The sequence below is a fragment of the Pogona vitticeps genome, chromosome 6, assembly GCF_051106095.1.
Source record: "Pogona vitticeps strain Pit_001003342236 chromosome 6, PviZW2.1, whole genome shotgun sequence".
Classification (NCBI taxonomy): domain Eukaryota; kingdom Metazoa; phylum Chordata; class Lepidosauria; order Squamata; family Agamidae; genus Pogona; species Pogona vitticeps.
The window spans coordinates 89,159,217-89,175,277 of NC_135788.1; the positions used below are offsets into that span (position 1 = coordinate 89,159,217).

General features: G+C 40.7%; 1 protein-coding gene across 3 annotated transcripts in view; it reads left to right on the forward strand.

Annotated features, from left to right (window-relative positions):
- Positions 1–9,850: 9,850 nt before the first annotated feature.
- ACLY (ATP citrate lyase) overlaps positions 9,851–16,061 on the forward strand; it is an 82,892-nt gene continuing 76,681 nt past the window's right edge. For 2 of the 3 annotated variants that reach the window (XM_073004168.2, XM_073004170.2), the window contains exon 1: positions 9,851–10,169. The gene's annotated coding sequence lies outside the window, so the exon portion shown is untranslated. The remainder of the gene's footprint in view (positions 10,170–16,061) is intronic. The other variant, XM_073004169.2, reaches the window with a different exon arrangement.

Consider the following 16,061-nt stretch of genomic DNA (forward strand, 5'->3'; position numbering starts at 1 on the left):
ATGAACCTAGACCTGTCGCCAGCAGGTTATATTTGCATTAACATGCTGGGTGTTTTTTTTTTTGTACTGCATAGAAACTTTCAGCAGTAATCTCACTGCTGAAGAATTCTGAATAACCCCAGATCGAGCTACATTCCCATGTGGAACCAGATATTCAACCTAAATTGCCTTCTGTGCAATTTAGTTAATTTAGTTAACTGGTTTATTTTCTTAGATGGAATTCTGATACATGTGCATCTGATGGGAAAAACTCTGACTTGCTATAATAAAAGACAATGCAATCTAAATTTTATAATAATCATTTAATTGTATTATTTTTTCAATTTTGTGTTGTTAAAGGTAAAGTTTCCCCTTGACATTTAGTCCAGTCATGTCTGACTCTAGGGCTTGGTGCTCGTCCCGGTTTCGAAGCCAAAGAACCAGCGTTTGTCCAAAGACAGATTCCGTGGTCACGTGGCCAGTGCGACTAGACACGAAACACTGTTACCTTCCCACCATGGTGGTACCTATTTGTCTACTTGCATTTACATGCTTTTGAACTGCTAGGTTGGCAGGAGCTAGGACAAGCGATGGAAGCTCACTCCGTCGCGTGGATTCGATCTTACGACTGCTGGTCTTCTGACCCTGCAGCACAGAGGCTTTTGTGGTTTAATCCGCAGCACCACCACGTCCAAAATTACCTTATGTTGTTATATACCATCAAATCAGAACTGACATTACCAGTTCCACAGTGTCAGAGAGTTTCCATAGCTGAGTGGGCATTTAAACCCAGGACCCCTGAGTGATAGTTCATCACTCTGTCCACTATACTACACTATACTAGGTACAGTATCGTCTTTTTTTTAATACAGTATGTTTAAGATCTTTTTAACCAACGATCTCAGCTAAATTTCAGTCTTCTGGCATGAAACAGATTAACCTGGTTCTGTCGAGCAGTAAAAGATTCTCCTTTAGCCATTTCATAAAAGCTTTGTTTATAAGACTCAGAAGCCATTTATTATATCTACTTTCACTCCTTAAAAATCAGTTAATCACATATGCCGTGAAATTTGCAACAAAATGTATAATGAAGACTTCCTGTTCAGGTTTCTAACTAACCATGGTGTTTTTCACAAAGCAGCATTCCACTCCTCTCTTTCCTCATTTCCTATATTTTTCAGAGATCCAGAGACTACCACCACCTTGCAGGCTGTGGTTGAATCCCTCTTCACAGCACCCACTGTTCACATCTTTCTAAAAAATGTCATGTAACTGCACGCATCATTTTTCCCAACATGTGTATTTTACTTTGATCATTTAGCTTGATAGTTGAATCTAATCCTAACTGGAAATCTCTGAGCTCACCAAAAGCCTTAGGTAACACAAACAAAGAATGAGTTTGATCAGAAGAGTGGTGAAACTACATTTGCAAATGTCTATTTCTAAAGCAGGTAGACCAGAAGACCTAAGGAAATGTTGCAGAATTTTAAATTTTCTGGTAAAATTCTCCTTTTTGCTACACAGTAGAAGTACAGAGATCCAGGAGGAGAATACTTAGAAGTTCCCCAGAGTCTACCCTTTTCTCATTAACCAGCAGTCTCAATAACTCTAAGAAATTAGGAGAAAGAATAAAAATGATCTTTTACTTAAAATTGCTTAAAATTACAGACTTGTGTATACTGCTTTCTTTACTGTAGACATACTTAACAACCAATCAGACAACAAGAAACAAACTGCCACGAACCCAGGAAAGAGAAAGAAATAACACTCAGCAGAGAAGTGGAGCACTCTTTGAATTCAAAGTTTGGAAGGAACAATTGGTTAGCACTGGGCAGTCCAGAACCCAGTCCAGAAAACTCTGCCCCAGTTAATCAAACTACAGACAGCATCTAAATGTTACAAATAAAACTCCAAAAGTGAAATGATTATTATCAAACAGGATTTTAAAAAAGTGGTGTTGACAGATTAGAATCTAAGCCAAAACTGATATAATTAGTTTGAACAAACATAATGTTCTACATTTAAGGGGGTTTTTTGGTTATTTTTAATATGCAGGTATAGATTATGGAATATCTAGAACATCTAGTGGTTCACATGAAAATTGTGCTGGACTGTGTGCACCTCCAATTCCTCCATGGGTAGAGGGACATCAAAGGAACCTTTTGGCCCAGACATAAGATCTGAAGAGACAAATGCAGTCCAACTGAATAAACTTTTATTAATGAGTGATGATAACTGTAACTTTTCAGGGTTGACAACATCTCCTCATTTGAGTTAATCCTAGGCCCTTTCACCTTTCCCCAGACCCAACAATCTCTGCTAGGCAGCAGTTCACATCACATTCCCAGATGTCAGTCTATCCTTCCCAATGTTACTGACAGTGAGGGATCTGGTTACTCCTATGGCTTGAAGAGTCAGGCTGCACACATAGGTTTTATACCTCCACAGCTGTCAGCATTGGAACTACCTCTTTCAGTATCACCGTTCCCTCTGGGTGGATTTTGGGTGTGACAGCCACAGGTAGAGCATCTGGGCACTGAGTCAGATGGTGACGTTCGGCTAAGATGTCCTTGGGCTGATGCATCACCCCATGCAAGGCTTCCCTGGCTGGCTTTGGATGGGGTCACCTCAGGGCCTCTTTACAGCTGGCTTCGTCCTCTTCCTTAGCACTCACACTTGCAATGGTTGCCTTTTTATACGTACCTCCTGATCACTGACTATTTTCACTAGTCAAGTGCTTCCAGACAGTTCTCTCCCTGGAACTGCCCATGACACACTGTCTCCCTACAGTGGCAGACCTGTCAGTTTCCATGGAGATCAGCAGTGAGCTTACTTCTTTCAGCTACTGTGCCGGATGCAATTGGTAGGGTGGATTGGGAAGGTAGCCTCAAACATGCACTTGTGGGAGGTGTGGAGCTTGGCCTGAAAACTGGCCCTTCCTGGCCATTACTACATGGGCTTATAGATTATAACAATCTGAATGTGTCAACAAGGTGTCTGTCAGTTGTATTAAGTTAGCAGTTTCACTCTGATCTGCACGATTTGTCCAGAATACTGTCTTGAATCAAACCCAGCATTGAGCATTACATTTTAAGAGGATGTAAACAAATTTGGCGGTAACAAAGGTATGGAAAACAAGTCCCACATGGGAAAGTTAAAAGAACTGGGTGTATTTTGCCCAGAAGAAAGAAGACTCTGTACGGATATGATATGACCCTTCAAAGATAAGAAAGGGGAAGAAGAGGGAGAGGTTTCCCAGGCCCAAGGGCAGTTCTAACAAGGTAAGATTTTTGTTGAATAGTAGAAGCTGTTTGATAGTAGAACCATAGAGAAGTGATTTTCTTTCTCCTTCATTTGCAATATTAAAAACTAGGCTGGGCACCATCTGTTGAGGATGCTCCAGTTCAGTGGTCCCCAATTTTAGGTCCACAGATGTTCTTGCACTAAACCTCCCAGAAGCCTTCACGGCCAAGATTTCTGAGAGTTGCAGTCCAAGAACATCTGGGGACCCAAGGTTGGGAACCAGTGCTCTAGACTATGATGTTTTGCATTGTACATTACTTGGTCTTTCCATGTCTATGATCCTAGTTCCCTTTGCAGTTCTGCCTAGAAAGGTGTGAACATGGAGGTTTGCCAGCTTTGAAAGGCTGGAAGAGGCGGACAAGTAGGTAGTGATTGCGTCCCAAGTATGCAATCACTTGGCATGCCATAGTGTTGCAACAAGGGCTACATATGAGCAACCTCCTGTCTTTCCAGATGTTTATCTATCAAGATTCCAGGAAGCAGATAACCTTCCCCTTAACAAAGAGCTCTTACAAACTTAACTTTGGAACAATGCCTTAATGGGATACATTCACAGCTATAGTTAGAAAAGATAGCAGCACCTCAGCTAAGAAGTACTGTATTTTGTATTCCTTTTCGTCCAACAAAACAGTTTGCTTCTGAATCTTTAGCTGTTATGACCTGTGATGACCTACAGTCCAATATGGCTATCGAAATGGCACAAACTTGTGATCAGAGGTATAACTAGCTATTTTGTCAATGGGGAAGGTGGCACTGTCTCCCCCATGCTGTGCCTTGATGCCTAGACATAAACCTCAGACCCTGCAAAAGAAAGGAGAATCTGGTGCTTCCTGGAAAGGAAAGAGGAAGTTTATGCTTAAAAATAAAGAAGGAAAATAACAGTGTTGCCAATTGTTTTCCTAACATTAATAAACAGGTTCACCTCTAGATTTCAGCGCCTTCTAAATGTCGGTGCCCTGCAGCAAAGCCGCAGTTAATCCATCCCAATTCTCAACAACTCTTAATCAGAACTCTGAAAAGGAACAAAAACTGGTTGAATGTTATAGCTTCAGATAAGCCATAAGACTATGGTGACTTCGAGGATAGTCATCTGTTGAAATATATCCTCTGTTTGAATACCAATCCAGTTTAAAGATATAAAGAGAAGAAAGAAAGGAGAGCGGTCTTTTAATTTACCTGTAAACAGCTAAGCAGCAGATTGAGAAAGTGACAGCAGTGGCAATTTACCGTATAATGTTGGATTGAGCACAGATGAACTAGAATTAAAGCCCTCTGGCTACATGATATAAACATCAGTACAGGGGATCCTGTTGTGGAGTTGTCTTTTTTGGACATTGAATTGTCCCTTCTTCAGCTGGCAAGGGTGGTTTAAATTTATTGCAATCGGGTTGATATTGCATTTGTCCATTTTCTTCCAGCACTCCTGGGGGTTCAGTTCCCTTAAACTGAGTGCCACTTGTCTCCAAACTGTTTTCCTTTCTCACTCTTTTTTAAAACAGATTTATATTCTCTCTCTCTTTTTAAACAGATTTATATTCAGTGCTAGAAAAGATTTTTATTAGAGCACTTAAAAGAACAACTAAAGACAGAGAGAAAGGTGAAAATTGCCAATTAACACTTGTTAGCTCCTTAAGGCTGTTGGAGGTAACTGCAAACCAGACTCTCTGCCTCTGCCCCTGTAGCTCCTGCAAAGCATCATCTGGACAGCTGAAGCAATTCCACTGAGAAAAACCTGATTCCCATAGGTGCAAATGCTCTAGTGCTGGTTTTTGGTATCATATTAAGGGCTGCAACAAGAAAGGGAGAGTAAGAAAGTCCTGATTCCACTTACACTGGATATGAAAGCATACCAAGATTTCTAAATCTGCATCTAAATTATTGTATGCAAGTTTGAAGGAAATGTGTGACCTTTTCCCCCTTCAACTTGTGCTTTTGGTGATGTATTCTCTTTCTTTTTCAATTAGCAGCCTCCTTACTTAAGATGGCTTGCAGGATTCCTGCAGCAGATTTGATAACGCTCGGGGCTGATTTAGCTGGAATATCTGCTCCTCCCCACTCTATGTCACTTAATAGCATTTATGCATCTCTTACGGTGATTTCTGTCCCTACTACCATACTCTCTCCTTTGTTAAAGAACCTGAATTTCTTTAAGAAACTGAGTCCTAGCAGATTGAAAAAACCTTTTACAGTATAACCTCCTTGAAGCTTTTAAAATAATCTTGTCTGTTAAATCTTTCTCTGTCTCCTTTTCTTTAGCAGAATACTGCCAAATTGGAAGGATTCCAATGACAACTGCTAATACACCTGTTTTAAAAATCAGGAGAAAACTCAGAAAACAATCTTCTGCTACATTTTTGTACTGGATTTTTTTCTTTGGTTTGGCACTAAATTTAAAGCTTCCAGTACACCATTATCTGCTGGTAATGCAGTTTTGAAATCTTTGCTGCCTTAAAAACATCACTATTTTCAAAACAGGACAGAACCCTATAAATTATATTCTGTTGGATTTTTGTAGGAATTGTTACTGATATGTCTTTACATGGAATAGTGTTAATTGTGAGTTTCTGACCAGAGGGGCTCCTGATGTCTGTACTTTACCTCCGATTCAAAGTGAAACAATAGCAACAATGAAAAATAAAACTTCTAGAGGTTTTTTTGAAATTGAAAACTATGAGTTTTTTGGTTGCAAAGTTGGTACCAGTTTAAGGCTTTAATTATTTCAACAATGGGGAAAATACCAGTATCAGGAATCCACAGAAAGTGCAACAAATGCTCCAACTGTATGAATCTCTTTAGGTCTCTGTTATTATATGACTCATAGGATTTTGGTGTCAGAGAATAAATAATTATTGCTTCCTCCTTTTTGGAAATATAAAACTTAGGGGCTCCTTGATAGGTAGACAGTACAAGTAAAGAGAAACATGGTACTTCTTACATTAGAAAACCTTGAACACCTTTTTCCTGTTGCAGGCTTCCCAATGGTTTATCTGGCTGACTACAGTATTTAAACTAGAAGGACCTTGATCTGATGCAACCAGGCAGATATTTTGTTCTTATTTCTAGCTAGAAAATAAGCTCAACTGGAAACAGTAGAGCTTACTCCTAAGCAGACAGACATAGGATTTTGTTGCTAGGTCCTGGCAACATAAAAATCAGAATTATTTCCCACTAAAGACATAATATTGAATGCTGTCAAAACTTTTAGCAGTAGGTGCTAGCCAAGAGGTTGCCAATGCTATCCTTATCAAAGGAACTAGCATTGACTAGATCTTCCTTTCATTACCTGAATATGCCAACACTTTATTTTCTGAAATTCCTGGCCTCTGCCTGCAGCTTGCTTTCCTCTCTCTCTCTCCATGCTTTTCTTTAAGCTGATGCAGAAGTATACCTGGTTGTGGTGGTAGTAGCTACATTCAGAAATTACTAACCTGAATAAAATCAGGTGATTTGCCTGCTTATTGCACATCCTTAGGTAAAGGTTCCCCTTGACATTTAATCCAGTTGTGTCTGACTCCAGGGAGCGGTGCTCATCCCTGTCTCCAAGCCGTAGAGCCAGCGTTTGTCCAAAGACAGTTTCCATGGTCACGTGGCCAGCGCAACTAGACACGGAATGCCGTTACCTTTCCACCAAGGTGGTACCTATTTATCCACTTGCATTTGCATGCTTTTGAACTGCTAGGCTGGCAGGAGCTGGGACAAGCAACGGGAGCTCACTCTGTTGCATGAATTCAATCTTATGACCACTGGTCTTCTGACCTTGCAGCACAGAGGCTTCTGCGGTTTAACCCATAGTACCACCACGTCCTTATTTTAGCTCAAATGTCATTATCTCCTTTATTCTATTTTAGTAAGCGGCAAGTAACATACACATGTGTGTATGTTTACAAAGCTGATGTAATTATTTGTACAGAGAGATCATCAATCAAGGAGACATTGTGTGGAAATACTCCTCTTCCTACCAAAAAACACCCTCTCCTCCTGCCAGTGTTAACCAATCTTCCTTGGATTCTTTTAGTAGGTCATGGGAAATGTGGCCATGCACTCTGTAGGCATATAATATGTGTATGCACTCCATTGCACATTCTTCCAAATCTTGCCTGCAGCCTGAGCAACAACCCACTCTGTGTCAAGCCACCATCAGGCCACCCTCTTCTGATTTCACTTCAGAGCAGCTCTGTAATATCAGTGGCCTATATTTATACTCCCTTTCCTCAGGCTTAATTGAAGCCTCCCATCCTTCTTCTGTCTCTCCTCTTCATTGTTTTTTGCAATCGCTCTCTCTTGCTTAATATGGCAGATCCTGGTTCCAAAAAGAGGTGGCAGTAATCTGTTGATAAGCAGTCTCACAAGGGTGTGTCAAACTAGGTAGTGAGGAGTTTATACAAGAGGCACTGAAGGGGAGGATATGTTTCCCTCTTCTCCTTTACACATACAGTATCCCCCTTCAATAAATTTTGTGGGGAGAGTATAAAAGTGTTCAGTGAGTGGGTGTTGAGGTAAATGTGTCCTTTTTATCCCAGCAATCCAGTTACCACTTCCTCATCTCAATGCAGTTTGTCATAGATGCAACAGAAAAGAAGTAGGACTGTCCCTTTATTCAATTAGTCTTACTTCTAAGTAAGGCTCACCAGGCTTGCAAAATGTTTTATCTCCTTTTCCTCTCCCATGGTCACACTACTTTCCAGTATACTGTTTTATTTTCCCTTCCTCTCTTGTTCTCATCAGTGATTTCTCTATTAATGACAATGAATCCCCTGAGCCTTCAAAATTCCTGTTGACATTCTGTTCTCTTGAATTTATGTGATTTTGATAGATCTCATTGATCTGAATGTGCAGGCCCAATTGATATAAGCAAGAATGGCTCACAGCAATTACTCTGAAAGAAAAGGTATAATTTTATGGATGTGTGCACAAACTCCATCCACGAATCAAGGAAGAGGGATAGTAACCAAAACAAAGTTACCTAAGGCAGAAAAACCCATCAGTTACACCCAAGTTTGCTGCCTTAGTGGCTGCCTCCTTTCTGCCTAACTGACTTCAGAACCAGTTTTGCAACATGAATAACTTTTAAAGAAAAGGGTTTTAGTAGCTTTGGGTACTGTATTTGATTTCTAACTGGCTACACTCAGTCGTATTTTAACATTAAGTGAATACACCTAAGAAATCCTAGGGGGCTAATTACACAAATACTATCTTAAAACAAGGTAAGCAAATGCTCATTTTGTATACAACCTTTTCGGCCGCACTTTCAGCAGTAGTTACACTATAAAAACTCATATGGAATAAGGCCCTAAGAGAAAACTATTCTAACTGAAATCTATAGCACTGGTTCTTAACCTTGGGTTACTCAGGAGTTTTGGACTGCAACTCCCAGAAGCCTTCACCACCTGCTGTGCTGACTGGGGTTTCTGGGAGTTGCAGTTCAAAAGCATCTAACTAACAAAGGTTAAGAACCACTGATCTATAGTATAGAGAACATGTATAGTTCTGAGAAGTTTAATATGAGGTAATTAATAGCATTTGCCAACAAAATGAGAAAATTAGAAGATGGGGCAAGTGGCATGTAGCGGAAATTGGCTGGCTCAACTATACATTTCTCTGTGGCCTAGATTGGCTCACCTAATCCTTAATACACAGGATTTGGTTTGTGGTTAGCGCTGAGCGAAGGCCATTTCTCACATTTTGTTCAGCATACAAAAGAAACAATGAGCGATTGCCAAATAATTAATCTACTAAGAGCCTCCAACACTTGTTCCAGATACTTATTTTCTAAACAGGAAGTTTGGGCAGAGTTCAATGATGTTTTCATCAAGAGCCAGACGGATTTAGGCTCTGGATTTGCTATAATGGACAATTGTTTTAACTGTCTATCACCTGGTAAACAAGAACATAAATTTGGGAAATGATACACCATACAATCCTGGCATGGATTCAAGTAACTTTCTTTGAGATCAGTCGCACTGGCATGCACTCTAATTAAGGCTTTCTCAACAGCAGCTTCACAAATAAACTGCATCTTACCCTTTGCTCTCTGACAATTAGCTGAGTTGTGATTGAAAAGCTGCTTTTGATGCCATTTATTTGCAGAACAGCTTTGTGAGCAGTTTCTATACATAGACTATTACTGCTACCTGTGACTGTTACATTACTTCATGTTACTTCTGTACATCACTCAGGTTATACAGTAGTTCTAAAAAGCAGCGTTAATATAAATAATATATTTTAAATGCCCAATTTTAAATTTGAAGGACTCAATTATAAGCGAAGTGGGTGTTTTCGAAAGGGTCGGCATTAGCACCATGTTTAGAGGCGCTCTTATTTTCATCTCCTTTTCATTAAAGAACTCTATATTCCTAATTGATTTACATTTCTTCAACAATCGACAATTAAAATCTTATTCTACCAAACCGAATTATAAAATGCAATGTTCTAAATGACTCTGGAACGTACTTAACATCTCCGTACACAACCACAATCTGTCCGTTTTAAAATTTTAATTTTTAGGGAAAGTTCGACCTGGCGATCAGGAAAACTGCAACTCCCGTCAACCTTTGCAAACTTCCCTCCCGGCATAACCCGAGCATGCCCTGTTCCGCCCACGGGAGGCGAGCCAATGGCTGGAGTCAGGCATCGCTCAGGCAAGCAGCACGTGGAGGAAAGGCTGCCCTATGGCAGGACCGGAGTGCATCTAGCCATATGAGAAGAGGCTGAGGAGGAGGCGGGGAGCGAGGGAGAAAAAGAGAGCGAGAGAGGGAGAGCGAGCGCCGGAGAGGAAAGCAGGAAGGGAGGAAAGGAAGGGAAGGGGGGGCTTGGACAAAAGCGGCAGCTTCTGGAGTTGGCCAGAACGTCGGGAAGAAGGACAAGGCGCTTTCTAGCAAAGTAAGCCGGTAAGGAAAAAATATTCTTTTTTTTTTTTTGAAGTGTTCCTTTATAGTCATCGCCTGATGGAGCCGTTTCCTCTCCATGAATCTGATAAATAATTGCATCCCTTGGAGAATCAAGAAAAAAAAGCGCTTTTGGAAGATCGCTGTTCAAGGAGTAGGGCCCTCCCCCTTAAGTTATCTGTTGCTGATTTGATATCAGAAGCTCGTTTAGGCATATGCATGTTATACTTTTTTTTGCTTTTTGTACACAAATGGGACAAAGTAAGTAGACAATTATTGTTGCATTACATATATTTAGTATCAGGACTATGGACCAATAGTTTTACTTCCACGAGTAAAGATGGATCGTACAAGTGATATATCTCCCCTCCTCACTGCCGTCCTTCCTAGTTCATACGTTTGTAATCTGCATTTTTCAATGAGATATCACTGTCTGTCTCCTCTCTGAACCCTTTTGGTAGGATGTTAGCAAGAGAGAGGGAGAGGAAGATGCTTAGAATAACTTGAATCACTCTCTTTCTTGGACTTGTAGGGAGCAAGATATGCCTGTTAAAGTTGTGTCAGGTTAGAGGGGATAGAGAGAGGCAGCCTCTCTGTCCCGTAGAATCTGTTCACAAACACTGTAATTTAGGAATAGTCAAATAATTTGATGAAGGTTCAGAATAGAGAGAACAAAATACTTCTTTATGCCCCACATGTTTACATTTGTGGAATGTAATTGCATTCATGAACCAGCCACACAATGAGATGACAATTTAAGGAGTTTTAAAATGGCTTAGCAAATACGTTGAAAACAAATTTATGGCTGGTTCTTAACCTGAAGATCAAAATAAAAGTCTTTCAGAGGCAGTAGATTTCTTAGTATCAGAAACTTAGGACGAGCAACAGAGGGTGGCTTATTGTTGGTTTCTGGAAGGCACACTGTGTCAGAGAAGATGATGGACCAGGGGGATCGTTCAGTCTCAGAACAGAAAGACACTTTGTGATGTTAAGCTAAAGACTACAAGGAGCAAACTTATTTATTTCTTAAACAAATTTGCTCCTGATGATTTTTAGCATAGCATTGAAAATATATCAGAGAAATTAAGATAATGCAGAAGAGTGAACAGTCTTCTGCTCCCAACTTTTCTACCCTTTTTATTGAAACATTTGCTTCTTCTCTTTTTTCCGGACAGGTCATTAGTAGTTTTGGCTTTTCTGTGTAGCAGGAATGAACAGTTTTCAGCCGTTGAGTGATGTACTTTGGGTTTGTTACAAGAATCTTGACATCTGCCAAAGAGAGCAAGGTATAGAATGATAGCTCAAGAGTTAAGTAACATTGTGCCTTGGAGAAGATGCTCAGTGCAGGAATTTGTGTCTAGTACCAGAACCAAGCTCACAAACCCTTTAACACATAAATCCATGACTGATTTTAAATTTTCCGTAACTTGATGGGGAAGGGAGCTATGCAATTGTTGTTGTTGTTAGTCCAGTTTTCTCAAAACATGCTGCCGCCTGAACCAGAGCAGCAAATGATGTGTTGTACCCTGTGTCAGCCAAATAATTTTTGTTGCCTTCCCTCAAACATCTCAGTTGCTTCTTGTCTATAAAAATACAATAATAATACATCAAAGAGGCAGCAATTTACTACTTTAATCCCCTCCTTCTGTTGGCTGAGAAAGTTGTCTCATTCTACCTATGGTTAGGCTTGGCCACTGGGTGTTAGACACCCTTGCTGGATATATTGGAGGTCCTCTAGAGCAGTGGTCTCCAACCTTGAGCCTCCAGATGTTCTTGGACTACAGCTCCCAGAAGCCTTCACCACCACCTCTGGTGGCCAGGATTTCTGGGAGTTGAAGTCCAAGAACACCTGGAGGCCCAAGGTTGGGGACCACTGCTCTAGAGATCTACCAAGTATATCCTGATCTATCGTCTGCCCACCCCTGATCAGTAGCTTAATGCTGAAAAGAAGACCAACACACTAGTGAGCACAGGACAAAGAAATCCTTTGCTTGAAATATGTCTTTTGCTTTCACTAAATACTAAGGAACTACCTTATGCTAACTGAGAACAATGTCTCAGTAGTCTCTCCTCTTGCTAATCCTTGGCTTGCCAAGATCTTGGATTGTGAAGTCCTTCTGAAGGGTACAATGGGAGATAATATTTAGTTGGTGATGCTGAGGATTGAACCTGGGGTCTGTTACTTGCAAAGCATATGCTTCTCCTCAGGGGAGCTACCAGTTTTTCTTTTTTCCAGAAATGACCATTTAACCGGAATTTCTGTCCAGTATTGGCACAGGAACAATTGTTTCTATCTTGTAGGCAGAAAATAACAGAAACTGATTATATCTGGTCCAGTGTCAAAAGGTTGAAATATTCCAACCCCATTAGATCGGTACCTCTGCTCTTTGACTGAAGGAATTGGAAAACAGACTATTCAAGGAGCAGGTTCATCCTTAAGGATGCCAGCAACTCATGGAGGTTCATCCAGACGTTACAGATTGGGGCACTTGCTGGCTTTGGACTGTGGGTCCCTTGAAGCTAGAAATAAATTTTGGGAGATCTTGTAGTGAATATCCTGCCTTGAATATGTAGAGCTCAATATGTGTATGTGTCAAAGATATACCTGTCAAGGCAGGTAATACAGCATAATGTGCTTAATAGATGTGCTGAGGTTTTCCTTGGATCTGTAGATAATAATCCAACTAAATGGACAATAAATGCTGGAGATAACTTGGGAAACCAAGGAAATTATAGTAAAAGGAGCTAATTCTACAATTTCAGTTGGGTGTTTTTGAAGATCAGCGTAGTATTACTAGGCATTCTTTTTGGTACATAACTCACAATTCCTTAAGAAAACGGGAAATATAGCCCTTACATAGAGTGACGAGATTGGAGTATATAGTGAATGATAGAGGGGTTCCTAAGGAATGTTCTGGAGTGCATAAGCAGGTTTGTGGTTGTAGGAAAAGAGGGAGACTTGTATCTTTCCTGTTGATGCATCTTTTCCCATAAGCCCCAGGAAGCCTGTAACATACCTTGAAAATGCCATGATGTTAGTATGCTCCCTACTGCATCAACCTCACTGTGCTCCCCTCTTAAGAAATCTGCCTGAACTCTTTATGTGTGTGTTGGCAGGATTTACCCTTGTTTTTGGCCAGAGGTAGAGAATGCATGGTGTTCCAGATGATGTTGGACTGTGACCATGGTTCTGCCCCTTTCTTTACAGTGGCAAGAGCTGATTCAAACTACAGTGCATAAACATTTAGAAAGATACACATTCCCCCACCCATTTTACAATTTGAGTTGGCTTGGGTAATGCATCCCGTTCTTGGATCACTGATGTTGTAGGAATTATTTTGGTGTTCAAAATCACAGGCAGTCCAATGCGTTACTGAAGCATGCAGTGTGTTCTTCCTCCTTTCTCTGTTTTCAAAGATTACGAATGCTATGTTTAAAAAAAAATAACTTTTTCCCCTATAGAGGTCAGTTGGTTGCAGCCATTGCCTAGAAATGCAACAGGCTGGGGCCCTTGCCTGGCCCTCCTAATTGGTAGAGTGGTAGCTTATCATTTTATGGTCTGTGTAAATGTGGAGAATGAACTGTGCAAATTACTTTCTCCAGTAGTATATGTATTCTTTCTCTTGTTTTTAAAATAACATTCAAAGTGCAACATTATTGAAATCCTGGTTTGTTTGTTTCTTCACTTCCTTCTTCCATTAAAAAAAGTCAATCACACCCATCAATTTCAGACATGGCCTATATTATGAGGGCAAAGAAATGATAAACCCAACCCAGTTAAAGCCATGTGTAGTTTTTTTTTTATGAATCAAAGTTGTGTGTCATTGTCTTGTCTGGCATCTTCCCAGCCATTGTGCCTCTGTCAACCTAAGTGAGTGCCTCATAGAACATATCACATCAACTTTACCAAGCAAAAGGACAGGGTCACATTGATGTGCCTGCAGTTTGCTTGTCTTCTAAAGGTGATGCAGATGTGTATAATTTATGATGTATTTTAAAAACCCACTAGATTTTTCTGCAGTTATTGGTGCAATAATTGTTCTTTTTTGGGCCATACAGTTGGTATCTTCTTAATTTATCTTCCCTAGGAAGATTAAAGTCAAGGGACCAAAGAGCAGGTGAGAGGATTGACCAATTCTTTCTTCACAGATGCTCTTAGGAGTCCATGCCCGCTTCCTGGTCTTGTAGCATTAGAGGGCATGCATTCTATGTCTGCATGTACCCACAAAGACAGAATTTAGTGGGATAAACTTTATTTATTCCTTTAGAAAAGAGCATAGTGCTCATCATGACAGTAGCCAAAGCTGCTTAAATCCTGACTTTGTTTTTTTTCCCCAGAATTTGAGTAAGATAGAACACTTCTCCTGTGTCTTATTCTGGTACAGTACTAGGAACAGGACAGAGTAAGTGGGAAGAGAGCTGTACTCTCCTCTTTAGGGCAAGAATAGGAACCCAGGGCCCTCCAGATGTTTCTGGATTACAGCTGTGATCATTCCTTACTATTTGTACTGATGGATGTTGAAGAGCAGCAGGTTCCCACATTTGCTGTAAACTATCAGCTTTGATGAGTAATTCTGAGGATAGTTAAGGGTGTTTGTCTTTTTCTCATTTTACTTGTTTCATGGTGGCATCACTAAGCAGCTTCCAAAAATGTTTTGAAGCAGGCCAGTATATATATCTGCATTTAAAACATATCCATGGGCACACATGCTCCTTTCAGCTTCAGCCTGCTTCATAGAATGCTACTCTAAATATTAAGTAGGTGGGCAAAGTGCAGCCCTCCAAATGTTTTTAGACTACAGCTCCCAGAAGCCTTACTTAATAGTAAGAAAAGTGAGGAATACTGGGAGCTGTAGTCCAACAACATAGGGAAGTCTGCACAATTTAAAACCAAAATCTAGAAAAGTATGGGTTGGATAGTCATGCTTGGAGTTAGGACTCAAAGGTAAAGTCCCATTGTTTTCAATGGGTCTGACTAGAGATGGGCACGAAGCATCTTGTGCCATGTTGTCTAAGTCAGTGGTTCTTAACCTTGGGTTACTCAGGTGTTTTTGGACTGCAACTCCCAGAAGCCTTCACCACCAGCTGTGCTGGCTGGGGTTTCTGGGAGTTGCAGTTCAAAAACACCTGAGTAACCCGAGGTTAAGAACCACTGGTCTAAGTTGTTGGCATGGCACTATAGGAGGCAGGGCAGAGATTCCTGCAGTGCTGCCTTTGAGTGAGCAGCTGCTGGAGGAGGCAGAGAAGAGAACTCTGCCCACCTGCCAGAGTGGAAGATCATGTGATGGGGAGGGAAGGAGCAACGCGCAGTGGCAGGTCAGTGGGGAAACTGACTGAGGGTGGTGGGGGAAGTGAACACGCAGCACCTGTGGTGCCACGCCGACAACTTAGACAGCACAGCCTGAAGTGCTGTGCGCCATCTCCAGGTCTGACCTGAGCATGATGACATTATTCTATATTTTTATTTTTTAATTATTTTGCTTTTGAAAGTGTGGAACTTTGTTTCAGTCAATGTGGGCATTGCTCAAGAACAGTGGTTTTCAAGCTGTTTTCAGAGGAACATAGCTCCTAGTGCAACCATGTACATGCCTACTCAGGAGTAAGTCCACTGACTTCACCATGATTTGTCCCGCAATAGTGTGTGTACAAGACTGCAGCCTCAGAAGTTTTTTTTTATAGGTTCTGCTGTTTTTTTACTGTGTGTCTGCCATATGTTCCTTTGAAACTTGTTTAATCATAGGTCTATAATTTGAAGGCTGCCTGAGGTATGCTTCCCGAAAGCTAGGATAGAAATGCCAGAAACATCTCCTTTTGAAAACGTGGAAGTCTTCAGTTCATACAGCCTTACTATCCCTATAAGATTTTATACACTTTTCATTATCTTTATTGCATTCT